This window comes from Podarcis muralis, chromosome W (genome assembly GCF_964188315.1).
Source record: "Podarcis muralis chromosome W, rPodMur119.hap1.1, whole genome shotgun sequence".
NCBI classification, from domain to species: Eukaryota; Metazoa; Chordata; class Lepidosauria; order Squamata; family Lacertidae; genus Podarcis; species Podarcis muralis.
This window is the reverse complement of record NC_135674.1, coordinates 9,615,039-9,628,488: the sequence shown is the minus strand read 5'-3', so window position 1 is coordinate 9,628,488 and position 13,450 is coordinate 9,615,039.

Sequence of the window (13,450 nt, the reverse complement as noted above, 5' to 3'; positions counted from 1 at the left end):
GGCAAATTGTTGGCGTGGCAAATAAAGAAGAGACAAAAATTGAACACGGTAACAAACTTAGAAGTGGATGGAAAGAGCATTTTTAACCCAATTGAGATTAGGAATTGCTTTCAGAGATACGTTAGACAACTCTACACACAAGGGCCTCAGAATGAAATGGATATAGAACAATTTCTTGAGAAAAATGGACTGAAAAAGATCTCACAGGAAAGCAAAAGAATCCTGAACCAGAAAATAACAGAAGAAGAAATAGAAGGGGCCATTCAAAGTATGTCATTGGGCAAATCTCCAGGACCGGATGGACTCACTTCCAGATACTACAAAGTTTTGAAGGAATGGATATTACAACCTCTGAAGGAAGTCTGTAATGAAATTATGGAGGGGAAAAGGGCACCAGATACGTGGAGAGAGGCTTACATCACACTTATACCAAAGACAGAGACTGAAAAGACACAACTTAAGAACTACCGACCCATCTCGTTATTAAATGTGGATTATAAAATTTTTGCTGATATTTTAGCAAAGAGACTGAAAAGAGTTTTGATGGAGGAGATTCATGGAGACCAAGCAGGCTTTCTCCCGAGAAGGCACTTGTCGGACAATGTAAGGAATATAATTGACATTTTGGAAAAGTTGGAAGTGAACATAAACACTAAGGCAGTTTTGATATTTGTGGATGCCGAGAAAGCCTTTGACAATATTTCTTGGAGCTTTATGATGAAGAATCTCCGGGGGATGGGGGTAGGCCAAGGGTTTGAAAATGGTATAGGTGCAATATACTCTGAACAGAAAGCAAAATTAATTGTAAATAATGTGGTTACAGAAGAGTTCAAGATAGAAAAAGGAACACGTCAGGGGTGCCCAATCTCTCCACTACTTTTTATATCAGTCCTGGAGGTTTTGCTAAATATGATTAGAAGGGATCAGTTGGTTAAAGGGATTCAGGTCGGAGTTAAACAATACAAACTGAGAGCGTTCGCAGATGATCTGGTACTTACATTACAAGAACCTGAAGCTAGTACGAAAAGGGTTTTGGAATTAATACAAGAGTTTGGTCATGTGGCAGGATTTAAACTGAATAAATTAAAAACTAAGGTATTGGAGAAAAATTTAACATCTTTTGAAAAAGAAAGGTTTCAGAATGAGACAGGGTTAACTGTGGTTAAGAAAGTGAAGTATTTGGGAATAAACATGACAGCTAAAAATGTGAATTTATTTAAAGACAACTATGAGAAAATCTGGACAGAAGTGAAAAAAGATTTAGAAACTTGGTCAAATTTGAAGCTTTCCTTGTTGGGTCGAATTGCGGCTATAAAGATGAATGTATTGCCAAGAATGTTGTTTCTGTTTCAAACACTGCAAATTATGGACAAGATGGACTGTTTCAAGAAGTGGCAGAAAGATATATCTAAATTTGTCTGGCAGGGCAAAAAGCCCAGAATAAAATTTAAGATTTTAACTGATGCGAAGGAAAGGGGGGGCATTTGCCCTGCCAGACCTTAAATTTTACTATGAAGCGGCAGCATTCTGCTGGCTGAAGGACTGGCTACTTCTTGAGAACACAGACATTTTGGATTTAGAAGGTTTCAATAATACTTTTGGGTGGCATGCATATCTGTGGTATGACAAGGTGAAAGCTCATAAAGGTTTTAAAAATCATATTGTCAGGAAAGCACTATTTAATGTCTGGACTAGATATAAAGATTTGTTGGAAAATAAAACTCCAAGGTGGTTGTCGCCAATGGAAGCTAAAGCTGTTAAGAAGCTTAATATGGAGTCTAAATGGCCGAGATATTGGGAAATCCTAGAATATGAAGGGGACAGACTGAAATTGCAGAGTTTTGAGAAATTAAAAGGGAAAGTGAGAGATTGGCTTCATTATTATCAAATAATGGAGGTCTTTAAGATGGACAGGAAAATCGGCTTCCAGGTGGAAAAATCAAAATTGGAGACTGAGTTGTTAGAATCCAGTACTAAAAATTTGTCAAAAATGTATAACTTGCTGCTGAAATGGAATACACAGGATGAAACGGTTAAATCAGCAATGATTAAGTGGGCTCAGGACATTGGTCATAACATCATGTTTGCTGACTGGGAAAAGTTGTGGACCACCGGGATGAAATTATTAGAGGACATTCGGCACAGAAACATGTGTGTATACCTTTAAGAAGTTTCTGGGATTAATTGGCTGCAGGTGACCGTTGCTATAAAGGAAAAAAGCTGAGTTTTGTTGTCTGCCTGCAGGAATAACATCCACCAGAGTTTGTGTTTATTTGCTTAGTAATAAAGTCTTCGTTTTAGTTTGGGTTTTTACACCTATGTCTCCTGGAGTCACTCTGTTCTCTGCCACCGGCTGGAAATCCCCCTCCAACAGGTTATGGGCCCAGTTACCAGTCCTGAGTGGGCAGAGACAGAGCGTGAAAAGAACCCAGAGACTGGAAGCAACTCAGCGTTTCTCAAGCAGCTGGCTGTGTGAAGGCATCGGCAGGGAGTGTCTGTTTGGGACCAGGAGCCGAACATTTCTTCAAGCCATGTGTGAGTAAGAACTGAGTGGAAAGCTGAAAGCTGGGTGGCGCCATGGCTGGACTTGGAGCTGGAGCTCAAGGGGGAGTTTCCTATTTTCCAGTAGAGAAACTGGGAGAGTCCAATTATATGTCATGGAGTTTACAGATGCAGGCGTTTTTAAAGAAAGAACAATGTTGGACTGTTATTGTTAACCCTCCTGTAAAAGAGGAGGATGAAGAAGTAGATGAAGCAGACCAAAGGCTGGAGGACAAAGCCTATGCCAATTTAATTTTGAGTTTAGAGAAGTCTCAGTTATCTCATGTGCGAGACCTTGAAACAGCAAGTGAGATTTGGCAAGCACTGAGAGCGATACATATTAGAGACACTGCTGGCAGCAAAATTACTCTAACGAGAGCTCTGTACCGAGCCAGACTAAGTGAGGGTGAATGTGTTTCAACACATCTTCAAAGAATGCGTGATTTGTTTTCACAGTTAAATGAACTTGGGGAACATTTTTCTGAACAGAGAAAAGTTTATATTGTGCTGTCTTCACTTCCTGAGTCATGGGACAATTTAGTGATGACTCTGGAAGCAATCCCAGAAAGCCAATTAACAATGCATTTCTTAACTGGGCGTTTGCTTGATGAGGAGGAAAGACGCCATGAGAGGAAGGCCACAACCCCTCACCGTAACTCCAGAAATGGGAGGCAGTCCAGTAAAAGATATGCAACTGATGAGGAGCGGCAATCTAAAGAGGTTGTAAACCACAGAGAGGAAGCAGCGTTCACAGTTAGAAGATGCTATCGTTGTGGGTCAACCAAGCATTTAGTACGACAGTGCACTGTGTCTGTGGGAGAAAATACAAGACAAGGGCGGCCTGTGTTTGCTGGGAAGCGAGGAGACAGGAAGAGTCGAGTCCAGTATGTTTCTGCAGCAGTTCGAGGCACCAGTCACGACGTTGGACAAGACTGGATTTTAGACTCAGCAGCGACAAACATTTTTGTTAAGTCTGCACAAACCCTTGTAGAAAAGCAGCCTTGTAAATCTGTAAATGTAGTACTAGCTGATGGAACAGTGCATGAGTCAGCTGGAAAGGGTAGTGTGAATATCAACTGTTTAAGTACCAAGTTTACCAATGTTTTATGTGTACCAAGTTTAGAAAATAATTTGCTTTCAGTAACAAGTCTTGTTAAGCAGGGATTTAAAGTAACCTTTTCTGGTTCAGGCTGTAGAATAGAGAAAGCTGGAAAAGTGGTTACAGCGTCGCTACAAAATGGTTTGTTTGTTTTGAAAGACCAGCTAGTAAGTGAGTCTGGGGCATGTGTTAAAGCCTGTAATAGAGCCTTGCATGATGAGTGCCAGCATCTGTGGCATCGTCGTTTGGGGCATGCCAATTTCCGCAGTATTGCAAAAATGCCAGAATTAAGCAAGGGAATTAAAATGAAAAAATGTTCAGTTTTTCTAGACTGCAATACCTGCAAGGAGTCTAAAAGTAAGCGAGGGTCTTACCCTGAAAGTACTAGAATTAGCAAGAGGCCATTTGCTTTAGTACATTCAGACCTTTGTGGGCCATTTGCAGAGTCTGAAGGAGGAGCAAAGTTTTTTTTGGTTCTTGTGGATGATTATAGCCGGTATACTTGGGTATATTTGTTAAAACACAAAAGTGAAACTGGTCAACTGATTAAGAATTGGATCAACTATATAGAAAGGCAGTTTCCTTACAAAGTTACCCAGTTGCAAAGTGACCGTGGAGGCGAGTTTATGTCTGAAGCCCTCCAAGTTTGGTTGAAAAAACGTGGTATTAGTCACCGTAAATCGTGTCCTTTTTCGCCTGAAGAAAATTCAGTTGCAGAACGCAAGATAAGATCTTTACAAACAATGCTGGATTCAAGATTCAATGCTATGTGATTCTGGCCTATCCAGGAAGTATTGGGGGGAAGGAATTCTGTGTGCTAACTACATACAGAACAGATTGTTTCATTCTACCATAAACAACACCCCTCATTTTTTGCTTTATGGAAAAAAACCCTTTTTGGACCATGTTAAAACTTTTGGTTGCTGGGCTTGGGTTCACATCCCAAAAGGACAGAGAAGGAAAGGAGAGCCCAAGGCAAAGAAACTTAGGTTTGTTGGCTATCAAACTTGGTCAAAGGGGTATCGTTTTGCACTAGGGCGTGGCAGAGTTGTAATATCAAGACATGCAGAGTTTTGTGAGCAAGATGGTTGGGTTCGTTTACATGGAAATTCAGAAGTTGTGTTATCTTCTGATGATACAGATAAATTTGTGAAATCTGAGGAAGAAAAGCCACAAATTAAAGAAAGTTCTGAAAGTGACAGTGATGAGGATTCAGGGGATGAGGATCCCAGTACACAATCTCCTAAAGCTGAACCAATTTCTCCTGAGCAGGATAAATCAGAAGGGGAAGATAGTTCAGAGGGGGAGAGTGTTCAAGTTAGAAGGTCACAAAGAAGCAATAAGGGGGTACCTCCAGAAAGGTTTACTATACAAGAAGTTAAAACTGGTGATGTAAAAAAGGAACCTTGTGATTATGAGGAAGTTTTAAAGTTACCACACCAGGAAATAGTAAGGTGGAAAAATGCAATGAAAGCAGAAATGAAATCTTTAGCAGAACACAATGTCTTTACCATTGAGCCATTGCCAGAAGGAAAAAAGGCAGTGGGCTGTAGATGGGTGTATAAAATAAAACATTTGGCAGATGGTGATGTTAAGTACAAAGCCAGACTGGTAGCACAAGGCTTTACTCAAAGAAAAGGTGAAAGCTTTGATGAAACCTTTTCTCCTACTGCAAGGAGTGAAAGTGTACGCTTATTGCTAGCTCTTGCAGCACAACGTGGGTTTAAGGTAAACCATTTTGATATTGAAACAGCTTATCTTAACGCAAATCTGCAAGAAGAAATTTTTATGAATCAAGCGCCAGGTTTTGAGGCAGGAGAACAGAATTCTGTATATAGGCTGCACAAAGCAATTTATGGGCTCAAACAGTCAGCTAGAAATTGGAACGAGTGTCTTGATAATGCTTTAAAAAATCTTGGTTTTAAAAGAAGCTTAGCTGATAACTGCTTGTACACTAAAGGAAAGGGTGATAAACAAGAATTGTGTTTGTGTTATGTTGATGATTTGCTTTACTCTACAAAAAGTGACAAGCAAGTGGAAAAATTTGCAGAACAACTAAGAAAGGAATTTAAAGTAAGAGATTTGGGTCCAGTAAAAAATTATCTCGGTTTAGAAATTCAAAAAACATGCACGACTGGTAGCAAAGTTGGGAGTTGCTGTGTGTGATATGTAAATATGTTCTGTTCTGTTTAAAATACTATTGTTTCTGTTTGAATGAGAGGGGGTATTAGAGGACATTCGGCACAGAAACATGTGTGTATACCTTTAAGAAGTTTCTGGGATTAATTGGCTGCAGGTGACCGTTGCTATAAAGGAAAAAAGCTGAGTTTTGTTGTCTGCCTGCAGGAATAACATCCACCAGAGTTTGTGTTTATTTGCTTAGTAATAAAGTCTTCGTTTTAGTTTGGGTTTTTACACCTATGTCTCCTGGAGTCACTCTGTTCTCTGCCACCGGCTGGAAATCCCCCTGCAACAGAAATTTACGGCATGTAATGCCTTAAGAGAAAATGTTATGAAAATGATTTACAGGTGGTACATGACCCCAGTCAAGCTTGCAAAAATCTACCATTTGCCTGATAACAAGTGTTGGAAATGTAAAGAAAATGAAGGTACATTCTTTCACCTTTGGTGGACATGCCCAAAGATTAAGGCTTTCTGGGAAACGATATATAATGAATTGAAAAAGGTATTTAAATATACCTTCCCGAAGAAACCAGAGGCCTTTCTCTTGGGTATTGTCGACCAGGGGGTGTTAAAGAAGGATAAAACTTTTTTTATGTATGCGACAACAGCAGCAAGAATACTCATCGCAAAGTACTGGAAGACACAAGACCTACCCACCTTGGAAGAATGGCAGATGAAGGTGATTGACTACATGGGTCTGGCAGAGATGACGAGCAGAATCCGAGACCAGGGAAGAGAAACAGCGGAGGAAGATTGGAAAAAATTTAAGGACTATCTAAAGAAATATTGTAAAATTAATGAATGTTAAAATGATGTTGGATTAGAAAATAAGTGGTTACCAGCGGTAATGGATAAGTTAAAGAGAATAAGTAAGATCAAATTCAAGTTAAAATAAGGGAAGGATTTGCTGAATAATTGATTTGAAATTGGAATACAGAAAGGGGAGGTACGAGGAAGTCGGGGAAGTAAATTATAAGAAAATAAGATTTCGAAATTGTACTTGGTTTTTTGTTTGTTGTGTCTATTGTATTGTATTGTTTTGTTTTGTTTTTGTTGTTATAAAATTATGGAAACTTTAATAAAAAATTTATTTTAAAAAAAAAAGATATTTTGAATCGGCCAATAAACCTGGCAAGATGCTGGCCTGGTTAACAAAGACAAGTGGAAAGAGTTATAAATAAAGTAACAGACCAGGGAAAAGAAATTATCGACCCGGACCAAATTAAAGATAAATTTATGAATTATTACAAAAAACTATATGAATTAGAATGCAAAGATGAGAATAAAGTTAAAAAATATCTGATAGAAAACAAGTTGCTGGAGATTGAGGAGGCTGAACGTAGCCTACTAAATTCAAATATAGAAACAGATGAAAATAAAGAAGTGATAAGGAAAATGAAAGTTGGAAAATCACCAGATGGGATTTCGATAATATATTATAAAAAATTAGAAGAAATAGTTATCTCTAAGCTTAAAAAAATCATGAATGAGATATTGGAGAAAGGGAAAACCCCGGAATCCTGGCACAAAGCACTAATAATACTCTTATCAAAACAAGGTACGGATCTGAAACTTAAGAATTATAGACCAATTTCACTACTAAGCATGGATTATAAAATGTTTACAGGTATCCTGGCTAACAGGCTGAAAAAATTCTTAAATAGGGTAATAGGAAATGACCAAGCCGGCTTTTTGCCAGGGAGGCAAATAAGAAATAATACAAGGATAATTATTGACTTACTGGAATATACAGAAATGAAACCAAGCAAAAAGGTAGCAATGCTACTGGCAGATGCAGAGAAGGCTTTTGACAGCATGTTGTGGAACTCCTTAATTAAAACTTTTGAGAGCTTGAGAATAGGAAACAGCATCATGAATGGAATTAAGGCAATTTATGACAACCAGAAAGCCAAAATAATTATAAATGATGAAATCACTGAAGAATTTAATATAGAAAGAGGGACTAGACAAGGTTGTCCCTTGTCCCCACTCTTATTTATCACAACGTTGGAGTCTCTCTTAATAGCAATAAGGAAATACCAGGAAATAAGGGGCATCAATTTAGGTAGCCGATATTACAAGGCGAAGGCATTTGCTGATGATGTGATTATTACTACTGAAAACCCAAATGAAGGCATACAAAAAGCACTAGTGAAAATGAATGAATTTGGCAAGGTCTCGGGATTTAAACTGAATAAAGATAAATCTTGTTAACAAAAAATATGGCAGAGAAGGAAGAAGAAGAGTTGTTTGGATTTGATATCCCGCTTTATCACTACCCGAAGGAGTCTCAAAGCGGCTAACATTCTCCTTTCCCTTCCTCCCCCACAACAAACACTCTGTGAGGTGAGTGGGGCTGAGAGACTTCAGAGAAGTGTGACTGGCCCAAGGTCGCCCAGCAGCTGCATGTGGAGGAGCGGAGACACGAACCCGGTTCCCCAGATTACAAGCTCTTAACCACTACACCACACTGGAACAAGAGGACCTAGAAAGAATAATGGGTCTAAATACCACAAACAAAGTAAACTATCTGGGGGTGTGGGTTACAAATAAGAACAGTGATTTATTTAAAGACAATTATATAAAAAAAAGTGGAAGGAAATTAAAGGAAATTTAGAAAATTGGAGTAAATTGAAGGTGTCATTATGGGGCAGAATATCAATGATTAAAATGACAGTACTTCCCAAAATCACCTTTCTCTTTCAGACAATTCCAATAATTATTGGGACAAAATGTTTTAAAGATTGGCAGAGGGACCTGGCCAATTTTATTTGGCAGGGCAAAAAAGGAAGAATGAAATTTAAATTGTTGACGGAACCCAGAGAAAGAGGAGGGTTTGCGGTCCCGAACCTCAGAATGTACTTTGAGGCCGCATGCTGGACTTGGTTGAAAGACTGGATATTGCTTAGGAATGCTGAAGTCTTGGATTTAGAGGGCTGGGACAAGGTTTTCGGGTGGCATGGCTACTTATGCCACGATAAAATAAAAGCACATAAAAGCTTCACAAATCACCTAGTGAGGAAGGCCTTATTCAAAGTTTGGGAGAGGAATAAATCCAAAGTTATAACAAAACCCCTGGTGGATATCACCTATAGAGTCAACTGCCATTCATAAGAATAACATAAACAATAACTGGCCAATTTACAGAGACTTGGTGGATGAGATAAATTATTGTCCCAAACTGAAAAGATTTGAAGAATTCAAACAACTAGGGGTAAAGTGGCTAGAATAGTACCAGCTTAGGGCGACCTTTGAAAAAGATAAGACGTTAAAAGGGTTTGATAATAAAGCATCAATCTGGACTTCCGGTCTGCTGCGGAGGACAATGGTGAGTGTCGTTCGCAACACAGAGCTAGCAGAGAGGCTTGGAGAGCAGCACTAGAGCTCAGCGCACCCCCCAAAAAAACCCCACAGGAGAGTGGGGACCTGAGGGTTCCAGCGGAGTAAGAAATCTCGCCCCCCCCCATCACCTCCCGGCTGCTGCTATGCGGGAGGGAGGGAAGGGGGAAGCAGGAAGATAAGTGATGCCTGTTTTGGACTTGTGCGGAGCTTGATGTTTTTTTAAAAAAGAGAAGCCGATCACCCCCAGAAATGCTGTGCAGCTGCTGCTGAGAGGGAGACCCCGGCCACCCCCAGTGGCTCCTGGACAGGTTTGGGAGTGGTGGAAGCAGCCTCCGATCCTGCAGAGCCCCAAGGTGGAGCAGCCAATCTCTCTCTCTCTCTCTCTCTCTCTCTCTCTCTCTCTCTCTCTCTCTCTCTCTCTCTCTCCCTCCTCCTCCCCCCGCCTCGGCAGAGCTTCTGGTTCTCTCCACTCCCCCCGCCGCTGCCGCCTCTCCCTGCTCCTCTCAACCATCCCCAGCCAGGACCATTCCGGTTTTTACCTCATAAAGATGGCGGTGTGGGATCACTGCAACCTTTAGACTCGTGACTGTCAGAAACATCACCTCCATTTGGAATATGGTGATACTTTGTAATATGGTGATCCATTTGTAATACTTGCTCGGTCTGGTTGGGGGCAGGAGGGGCGCACGGGGTGGGGGAGGCGGGGGAGAGAGCAGCACAATCCTCCCCCGGACCCACTAAACACACACACACACACACACAGTGGTGGCACTTGTCATTCTCAGTGGTGCCGGGGCTGGGCTGAACTAAATTTGGGGGCACTGGGTGAATCTTTGCACCCCAGCGCCGCATATGCTAAAGACAGCCCTGTTGCCCGTTAAGTCTCTTGCCTGCTTTTGAACTGTAGCAGCCAGCTGACTATTCTGATAGCCTTGATATATCCCTTCCAGTGTGGTGTAGTGGTTAAGAGCGGTAGACTCGTAATCTGGTTAACTGGGTTCGCGTCTCCGCTCCTCCACATGCAGATGCTGGGTGACCTTGTTGGGAATCATTCTGCACAGAAACAGTAAAGATGTTTGTACCTTTAAGAACAGTTTCTGTAAGCTCTAGGCAGATTGGGTACAGCTGGCAAAACAACTAAGAAAGGAATTTAAAGTAAGAGATTTGGGGCCAGTGAAAAATTATCTCCGTCTAGAAATTCAAAGGACAAATGATGGAAGTTTTTTGTTGAGTCAAAAAGATCAAATAATGGAATTACTTGAAAGAAACAATATGCAAAACAGCAAGGGAGTAAAAACCCCAATGGAAATAGGGTTTTTCAAGAATGAAGGAGAATGCACAGAACCTGTAAATCCTGAAATGTACCATTCAAAAGTTGGAGGTTTATTCCACATTTCATTGTGGAGCAGACCAGATTTGAGTTATGCAGTTGGAATACTGAGCAGACTAGTAAGCTATCCCACAGAAAATGCATGGAAGTGTTTAAAACGTATTTTCTGGTATTTAAAGCATACACTTGATTATTGTTTAAGATTACCATCTTCAGGGTCTACAAAATTGCAGTGTTACGTTGACAGCGATTGGGCCAACCTGCCTGATAGAAAATCAATTTCTGGCATGGTGTTTCAGTTTGGGGATTCCTTGATAGGTTGGAAGTGCAAAAAGCAAGGAATCGTGGCCACATCTTCAACAGAGGCTGAATACTGTGCTTTATCGCAGTTGTGTAATGAAATAAAATTTTACGTTCAAATCTTCATTGATTTAGATATACAATGTGATTATCCAGTTCAAATATGGGAAGACAATCAAGCTGTAATAACTTTGGCTGGGTCTGAGCAGTTAAAAAATAAATCCAAACATTTAGAAATTAAGTATCAAAATGTAATAAAAAATGTTAAACAAAACCTGATAATACTAAAATATTGTGAGAGTATGCAAAATGTGGTTGATATATTTACGAAAGCACTAACTTTTGAGAAACATGCACAACTAGTGACAAAATTAGGAATTGTTGTGCATGATGTATAAATATGTTTTGTATATATTTAAAGTACTGTTTTGCTTTCTGTTTGTTGGCCATGACTACAAAATGAGAAAAGCTGCAGTTTGAACTCTGCCTGCAGGAAAAACACCTACAAGCTTTGCTGTCTGTTGTTTTGTAATAAACCTTTATTTAATTTGGTTTTACACCGGTCTCGTGGTGTCATAGCTTCTGTCATCTGCCACCAGTGGAAAATCCCCCTCTAACAGACCTTGGGCTAGTCACACTTCTTTGAAGTCTCTCAGCCCCACTCACCTCACTGAGTGTTTGTTGTGGGGGGGAAGGGAAAGGAGATTGTTAGCCGCTTTGAGACTCTTTCGGGTAGTGATAAAGTGGGTTATCAAATGCTTATTTTTTTTTTTTTTTAAATAATCTTTATTAATTTTCCAAGAAGGTTACATTAAGAATCAAAACTCAGGAACATAGAAACTTACATCCAAAAAAAAGAAAAAAAAAAGAAAAAAGAAAAAGAGGTTCACCTCTTCCCACTTATTTTCAATAACTTCTTTTCAGGACTTCCCCACGTCTCCTCCTATTGTTTCCCAACTCCAGTTTATTTATTCTAGCAAGTTTTTCCCCTAGACATCCTGTACCTTATTTTATTAAAATTACTTAACCCTAGTTTGATTAAATTCATTTTAATTATAAAATTATACTTTAGTTCATTGTTGTGCTAGCATTTTATTAACGTATATCCCTTAATCCTCTATATAAGAGTAAAAGAGCAGAAAAGAATATAAGCATGTTTCTAAAAAAAGAGAAAAAAAAAAAAAGATACCTTTCCTAAAATTGCCACCCTTTCCCTCCCACGGATTCCCCATTCTTATGAAATATTCTTTATTCTATAAAAATCAAAAGGTAAAAAAAAAAGAACTTCAACCCCCTTCGGACTGTTAAGTCCCACCCTTCTCCCCCGGTTTCAATCCTTAATCAAAGTACATTTAGTCCATCTTTCTAGCCTGGTGATCTCACGTCCGAGGCGCGCAAATCTCTCACAGTTCCTTTCAGCCGATTTCTTCGAAAGTCTCTCATGCTTAACTCCCAGGATCGAAGACTTGTTTTCTCAATGTTGGCGGTGATTCTTTCAGTTAGGCCTGTTTGCTTATGTCCCATATTCCAACACTGTTTCATAAATCTATATGTCCCAAATAGTCCTGTTTTCACCTTGGTCAGTTTAGGTTTCTTCTTAGCAGATCTTGGTCTCTCCTCTCCTTTATATGGTGTCTCAGCCTTCCCTTCCTTCAGCTCCTTTTGCTTGGCAGGTGTCTTTTCCTCCTCAATCTTGGGTTCTTTCCCTTGTCCAGCTGCCTGTGTTTTAACCAACGAGTCCCTTTCCAAGTCAGTTAGTGTATTTTCAGATAGCTTCGGGTCTGGTGGGCTCGTAGACAAAACAAGGCCTTTCTCATTCCTCTGTATCAATTTTCCCACAAGAGAGATCAGCTCCTTCAAGCCAGCACGTATTTCCTGTATTCCTTGTTTTAGTTCCATTCTTGCAATGTCCAAGAGTCCCCTCTAGAGGGATTCTGGTTTTAGTGATCTTTCCCTCTCCGATCCAAAAGTCAAACTTGTTTGTGTCGATCTTTCCTTATTTGTAATATTTTGTAGCGATTTAATCGGTTAAAGTTTCAATTTTCAGTTCTTTCAACTTTGACAGCTAGTTTGACAGCTGTCAAAAGTATCTATGTCTCAGCAGGCTCTTAACTCGGGTTGCTCCCGGGCTTGAGTAGGGTGATACTTAATTTCAAACAAAATAATCTCTTGTCCTCCAGCACCTTAGCTTAGGTCTTTTAAATCCGTGAGGTGTGTATTTTTTATCCAATCTCACAAATTTTCCCGCAACTTTAGTTGTCAAATCCTTGCTTGCACTGTTAACAATATGGAGGAGACGGACTTCCCTTTTTTTTCATCTCCTCCGTTCGTACCAAATCCAAACCGAAAAAATTTATAATCCAATTTTCAAATTACTCACGGGTTGTTGCTCTTAGTTTTGAGTCCAAATTTAGCAGGAAGAAGTTAGCGCTGACTGAAGAATGGCATGCGGCTTCGCTCGGCAGGGGTAGCAGAAGACTCACAGCACCACGCCGCTCCCAGGCACCCGATCCTTAGCCTTTAAAAAGGCTCTTTCACGGGTCGGGGGGGCGCTTACGATGCCCGCCGAGTCACCATGTCCACGTACCCCGTGTACGTGGTTTATGAGGGTCCCCGTGTCGCCGGCACGGTAAGACCCGATCCCCTGCTGAGCC